The sequence below is a fragment of the Abramis brama genome (genome assembly GCF_963993115.1).
Source record: "Abramis brama genome assembly, chromosome: 5".
Taxonomy (NCBI): Eukaryota; Metazoa; Chordata; class Actinopteri; order Cypriniformes; family Leuciscidae; genus Abramis; species Abramis brama.
This window is the reverse complement of record NC_139967.1, coordinates 26,828,875-26,836,259: the sequence shown is the minus strand read 5'-3', so window position 1 is coordinate 26,836,259 and position 7,385 is coordinate 26,828,875.

Sequence of the window (7,385 nt, the reverse complement as noted above, 5' to 3'; positions counted from 1 at the left end):
TAGATGTTTAGATCCTCCCCAGACAAACCGATGCTCAAATTATAAAATAAAATTAACATAATTTATGTATTGTCATTGGCATTGTCATGCATTGTTGAGCATGACGTACATAATGTTAAAAAACCGCAAGCAGAACAACTATTGAACTAACCTGGACACTTGTATAAATGTACAATGAAAAGAAGTATAAAATTGCATAGAACATGACTTGCCTTAAAATGTTTTCAATGTGATTGTGTTCCTCTTGTGCCATGATTGTCATCCGTTTACAAAATACTGTCAAATTTGTCATGTACATGGAAATGGAAATGATAACCAAGGTCAATAATGCCTAAAATCAAAGGAAACGTGTATGTATGATCTCCTTCCCTTCCTTACTGACCTAAAAGCATTTATCTGCACAGTATGCATTGCCTCAAAACTACAAGTCTATCTGTAAGAGAAAGCCATATTAATGTGACAAAATGGTATCAGTCAGTTGTACCCTTTTGAGGCAGTGTTAGTGTAAAACTCACATCCCAGGATATGGCGGTTACCATGGTGATCTCATCCACTTTAATGGATGCTACAGAGGGAGTGTTATCAGGGTACCCAGACAGCAGATGGGAGACTGAGATGTGGCATGCTAGTGTCTTTTCTTATGTTTAGCTGTTTATGCATTCTTTCACATCTAAGCCAGAATGACACGCTGGAGCATCTGTGAATAGTAGCTGTGCAGCAGCATGTATGTACATATTATAAAGGTAAACAAAAGAGAATAAAACATGCATATGCTGTGAGTTCTGCATCAACTCCCAATGGCTTGGCACTAGTGTTAATATTTAAGATCTGAATTTTGCTATAACAGTGTTGTTTATGTCCTCAAAAACGTGATACAAACGGATAGCAGCTTATGGTGATCTGACCGTGTGCCATCAACTTGTGAAGCTTGTATCTATAGTGCGGTGCCAGCTGGACTTCTGACGCTTCTCCTACAGTCTACCACATTTAATTACATATCTCACTTCATTTATTTCTTTATTTATTACCAGTCTGTGCTCTGCAGCCTTATATCAAAACACTCTTTGTAAATTAAGACTTTCTCTATGTTTAGTAAGGGCAGAACCACAAACTTCATGCGTAATTGGAAAAAAATAAGTTATGTGGAATTGTCAAGTTCACAAAACTTAATTTTTTCAATTACGTGTGAAGTTTATTTACTTTTTTTAAGTTAAGTCAACTTAGCATTTTTTACAGTGTTTTCTCATCTCCAGAGTGTAAATGTGTGGAGGGAACCGCAGCAGCGCTAAAGCCCTGTGAGTGTGTGCGGCTGTCTGAGGTAAAAGCGTCTGAGAGGCTTTAGTAAGCTGACCTCGTCTGAAACCTAAGATACTCATACTCTGTGCTGTAGTTTCAACACCCACTCTCTCTATCACAATCACCTTATTTCAACCTTCAATCACATTCTAGATGAAGACTGTGACTGAAAGATTTCTGACACAGTATGGACACTCTTTTTGGCTTAGGATGAAATACATGATATGGACATTTGAGTTTATGCTTGTATACTTGTAAAAGCCATAGAGGTTCTTATGACAAATGCACAGAATTAAAGTCATGTGCAAAAGAAAGTTCACCCTTTTGAATAGAATATAGTTTTATAGGGACATAAAAAAATTCATAATAACAAGATGAACAACAACACATGACATATTACACCATAATGGTTTATTTAATAAAAACTAGGCCAAACTGGAGATGCCATGTGTGACAAAGTACACCTTTGCTGCTTCCATAGGAATTAAGAGGGTAAGTAGAAGTCAGGCACTGCTAATCAAATGCCTTTCATTTAATTGATCATTAGCAAGCGTGATCACCTCTATAAAAGCCGAAGTTTTGGCAGTTTGCTGGTGGATCATTCAGGTGTGTGTGTTCACACAATACCAAGGAGGAAAGATATCAGCATTGATCTTAGAGAAGCAATTGTTGCTGCCATCAATCTACAAGGCCATTTCCAAACAATTTGAAGTCCATCATTCTACAGTGAGGAAGATTATTCACAAGTGGAAAACATTCAAGACAGTTGCCAATCCTCCCAGGAGTGGAGGTCCCAGCAATTCCCCCCAAGGTTAGACCGTGCAAAGCTCAGAGAAACTGCAAAAAACCCAAAAGCTAAATCTCAGACTCTACAGTCCTCAGTTAACATGTTAAATTTGAACGGCCATGGCAGTATAACTAGAAAAAGATGGGACGAGTATGGCATGTCTGGAAGGGTCGCTAGGAGAAAGCTTCTACTCTCTTAAAAGAACGAACATGGAAACACGGCTTAGGCTTGCAAGGTTGCATCTGAAGAAACCTGAAAACTTCTGGAACAATGTCCTTTGGACAGATGAGACCAAAGCTTTGTCACACATGGCATCTCCATTTTGGCTTTATTTTTGTTAAATGAATAATGACACGGTGTAATATGTCATTTGTTGGTGTTCGTCTGAGGTTGTATTTACCTCATTTTAAGACCTGCTAAAGACCAGATGATTTTTTAATATGTCCTGTTACATAAAAACATACATTTCAAAAGGGTGTACTTTCTTTTTCACATGACTGTAGGCTATATGTTAAAGTCAAGCCTCAAAGATTATTGCTGTTTGATTGGTAAATTATATTATATTATAGAAACAATAAATCCTGCGCTGAAAACTGGGACTGCATTGCACTTACACGGGAGATCCTATCTGCAATACAGCACTAATGAAACACATGACTTATGAGGATTAACTGCCAGTTGTTCGTGATGGATCTCTTTTAATATAACAGCCAACTTTAGTTGCCACATTTCCATTATTAAGTCTGACAAGCCTTTATTAAGAAAAATAATTCCTTCTATGTGTTCACAACCCTCTTTGTAGACTTGTTTCTGACGGACTGACTTATAAGTATATTGCACAAAAGTTTTACAGTGCTGGAAAAGCAGTGCAGCCAGTGCTCAAATTGAGGGGGGGCTGGGGGGAACCTGGACCCCCCATATTAAGGACCCCCCATAAGAAGTAAAAAAAAAATAGACTTAGGGGGGTCCCTCAGATGGTTTTATTTTAGTAAAAATAATAATGACAAATCTGATTAAATGCATGCAATGGATACGGTAAATTTTGTGAATTATTTATTAATTAATTATCACAGTGTCACATCAATCATACAGTTGTTTTTAGGGTAAATACTACATTGGTAAATAAAGCTAGAATCACTGTTGGATGTACACTACTTTTCAATAGTTGAAAAGTATCTTCTGCTCACCAAGCCTGCATTGATTTGATCCAAAATACAGTAAAGGCAGTAATATTATGAAGTATTATTACAATTTAAAATAATAATACAATAAAATCTAATTTATTTCTGTGATTAAAGCTGAATTTTTAGCATCATCACTCCAGTCTTCATCACATGATCCTTCAGAAATTATTCTAATATGATGATTTGATGCTCAACAAACATTTATGATTATTATCAATGTTGAAAACAGTTGTGTACAATTATTGATCATCAAATCATCATATTAGAATGATTTCTGAAGGATAATGTGATTTTTGGATTATTTTATTATGTATATCTATTTTAAAAAGTATTGAAACCAAAACATGGCATAGTGTGCAGGTAAAGAGGACCTCCACATGCTTGTACGGGTCTTTAAGTGCCTTATGTAGTGCCCTGGTATATTTGCCATAGTTGCCCTTTAAGGTCTGCTGCTTTGTCACCCTCTAAATCCAGTATTACTTTAGTAAGTAATTTAAAAGAAGAATAGTAGTTTATCTCTCTGTGTTATATAACATTGGACTGAATATGTATGTATATATATATATTAGCTATTCTTTATCAACAGTTTTTAATAAATAGTATATATTTATGCGTATTATGATCAAATATATTGTATATTTTGTATAAATTGTATATTGCGAGGCTAACCAACTAAACAACCCCCCGCCCAAAAAAGTGAGTCTGAGTCATCGTGCTGTTTTAGCAGAGGGACAGCGAGCGCCGGCAGCGAGAACGAGAACATGGCTCAGAATTTCCACTTGCATTTATGGGACTTCCACTCTATCACTGCAGCCTCTATATTATTATCAGAGAAAACCTTCTTGTCTAAGTACTTACTCTGTAACTTGGTTTTAAGTGTCAGTGAAATGACATGAACAAGTGACACTTTTTAACAAGGTAATAGCATATGCATGCTGTGAGTCTTGATTTCACGTAAAATCCCTAACTGTTACAAAACTGTTACATGAGCAGACATTCACCTCATAGAAACAGAATGTACCTCTATTAATGTGTTTGGAAATAGATATTGCTCTGCACACATATTTAACTGGAAAATACCAGTAGCAGAGATAGAAGTTGTGTCATCAACTTGTTTCTGAAGTTCCGAAGCAAACAGATTTCAGTTTGGCTACATTAGCCAAGCAGGATTTTGTATTTGTGTGTATTTCTCATCGATTTGATAATGACAGGGATAAGAATCTCTTAGTCTCTGCCACATTTCCAGCTGAATCATGCTAAGAGGTGTAATGCTAACCTTTGGGTCTGCAGCCCACAGACTTTTTTGAGTGACGATGAGCCATACTTCAGGAATCTCTTCTGAATTTTGCGAACAAATCCTTCTCCGATAACATTTAATGAAACAGTGATGTATCTGCGTAATGTTAAATGACCGTTTAGAACAAAATTTACCTTGATTAAAATATTTTATCTTTTCAATATTTGAACTAAATCATGTTTTTGAAAATGTAAAAATGCAGAGAGTTTTGTTGATGGGTGGGTTTAGGGGTAGGGTTAGTGTAAGGGGGTAGAATATACATTTTGTACAGTATAAAAACCATTACGAATATGGAGAGTCCCCACAAACATAGTGAACCTGACATGGTTTGTGTGTGTGTGTGTGTGTGTTGGACACCATTCACCTTTATTGTATAAAAAGAGAAGCTATAGGACATTCTGCTAGATAACTCCTTTTGTGTTCCACAATAGAAACAAAGCCACTTGGAGACAATATGAGGATGAGAATATGCTGACAGATGTTTCATTTTTGGGTGGACTGTCCCTTTAAGAGTTAAGAGTAACTACAGCGGAGAACATCATCAATTACACTAAACTGTCTTCTCTAATCTCCCTAATGATATAAACCTCTGTTTTGTATTGTTCTGTATTGACAGATGTCATTGGTATCAGAAGACAGTGACAGAGACTCGGATATAAATGGACTGTCTAGCTCCGGGTCCAGTTGTCATGGCTACCATTATGCTGTCTGATGCTCAAGTACATTTTGTGTGGGAAATTTGTTCTGTTACCCGGTGTTCAAACCCAGCATGCTCTCTCTCTCTCTCTCTCTCTCTCTCTCTCTCTCTCTCTCTCTCTCTCTCTCTCTCTCTCTCTCTCTCTCTCTCTCTCTCTCTCTCTCTCTCTCTCTGTGTTCTCTCCATTTGTACAGACAGTGTTCTTGCTTCTGTATGACCATTAAATGACGTAGCCTACATTGTGTAACAGATGTTCCAGACATAAATCGTTTTTTGGAAAAGAAAGCCACTCCTGCCCTGCAAGAAATCAGTTAGTTAGATACGTGAGTGGGATTTTATTTATTTATTTGTCTATTAAGTCATTTAATCGTTTAGTCACGTAGAGAAGAGCTGAAGAGGTGGATGGACAGTGGAGGTACAGTCTGTAGAGCCGGTTGCCATGGAGACTCTTATCTAGCTGTGGGTCGGCCCGTCGGGGGTATTTCTGGATGGAGTAGCGCCTTTAGGGGAACCCTGGACGGAATAGGACAGAAAACTGGCTTATGACGATCAAACTGCCCCCGGATGAATATTGAGAGTTCGGATTTAACTGTTCTCCCAACACCTGTGTGATGTCCAAATCTGTCTTTGCAACTTACATTGAATAAAAAAAACAGCAATTCTTCAACTCAGAGCCTTCTTCTTATACCGCATGTAAGGGGTTAAATGACTATCAGTAATATGGCAGAGTCACTGCACTTAAGTTGTCGCCTGTGGGAGGTTCTGAGTCACTCAATCATTTACATTTCTCCTCCACACTCAAATACTCTGATGATGATTCAGGTGCACTTATTCCCAGCAGTCCACCTCTTTCAGCCGCTCTTCATTTCTGTCTATTTAAAGATATCAGCTACCTTTATACACATGATCAAGACATGGGGATTCTGTAATGACATTTCACTCAAATAATCGAATAAATAGAATACAGCATGATGCAGCACTTAATATATGACTCATCTGCATGCTAATAGAACAAGTTTGGTTTTCCTAAAAAAATACTTGTTGAGGGAAAAATAAGAATAATAAGAATAATTATATACCCCTCATATATACAATATATATATATATATAACTGTATGACTTTCTTTCTTCTGTATGAAGATATTTTGAAGAATGTTGGTAACCAAACTGTTTTGGTTTGCATAAACTCTCTAACCACTTTAGGAGCAATATCTGTCTGCATGCCTTCAAAAAGCACAAATCCATGCCCGACTCTCAGAGCATTGCATAACATGGATTGACTTCAGTGTAAATATAGTTTTAGAAATATTCAGAAGCAGCTAATAGATTTAAACAGTTCAAAAGGTATAGAGGAAAATCCAAAGGTGCCTTGGATGTTAACTTATGTAATAGCGACATCAGTGGAGAGTCTCGTCCCCTGCTGTGTTAATGTAAAGCCTGATCTGGGGCCACTTATTCGAGCACTCTTATTCATAGAGACTGGGGCCAGTTGCATCTTAAGATCTATGACCCACTATTTAGTCAAGGGGCAGTCAGTCTTAATTTTCTGTATTAAATTTTTACGTTTTTATGTAACTGACTTAAAAAAGTTATGAACAGTCAAAAGAAAGAAAAAAAACGATTTGATGACTAACTTGTATTAGACCAGTCTTGGCGGTTTATGCAAGGCGGTAAGCTTGGAGGTGGAGAGGGACATAAAAGCAGTAGAAAACACTGGATACTGCATCATCTCACTATACTTGATATAGCTCTTTTTCTCTCCACCTTCCTCAAAATCAAATTCTCATTTGTCAAATACACAATGTTACTCTAGGTTAAAAGTACACACTCCAGACATATTACTGTACATTTAAATACAAATAGAAGAAAAACAAATATTTAGAATAAACATTAGAAATATGTGGTAATATAAATAAACACATTTATTTGGTGAAAAATAGCTGTATGGGTGTCTACTATTAGTCCATACAAAATTATGTCAAATATAGTTTTAATAATTTCATTAATTTCCCTTCTTTGTGAGCACACTTTCTCAGATATCTACAACAATGCACTTCACTGAGGAAGATGATTCTGGAGGTGGACTTCAGCAGGGGTTGTGTGCGGGGCGGGGCCTGTGCAGAT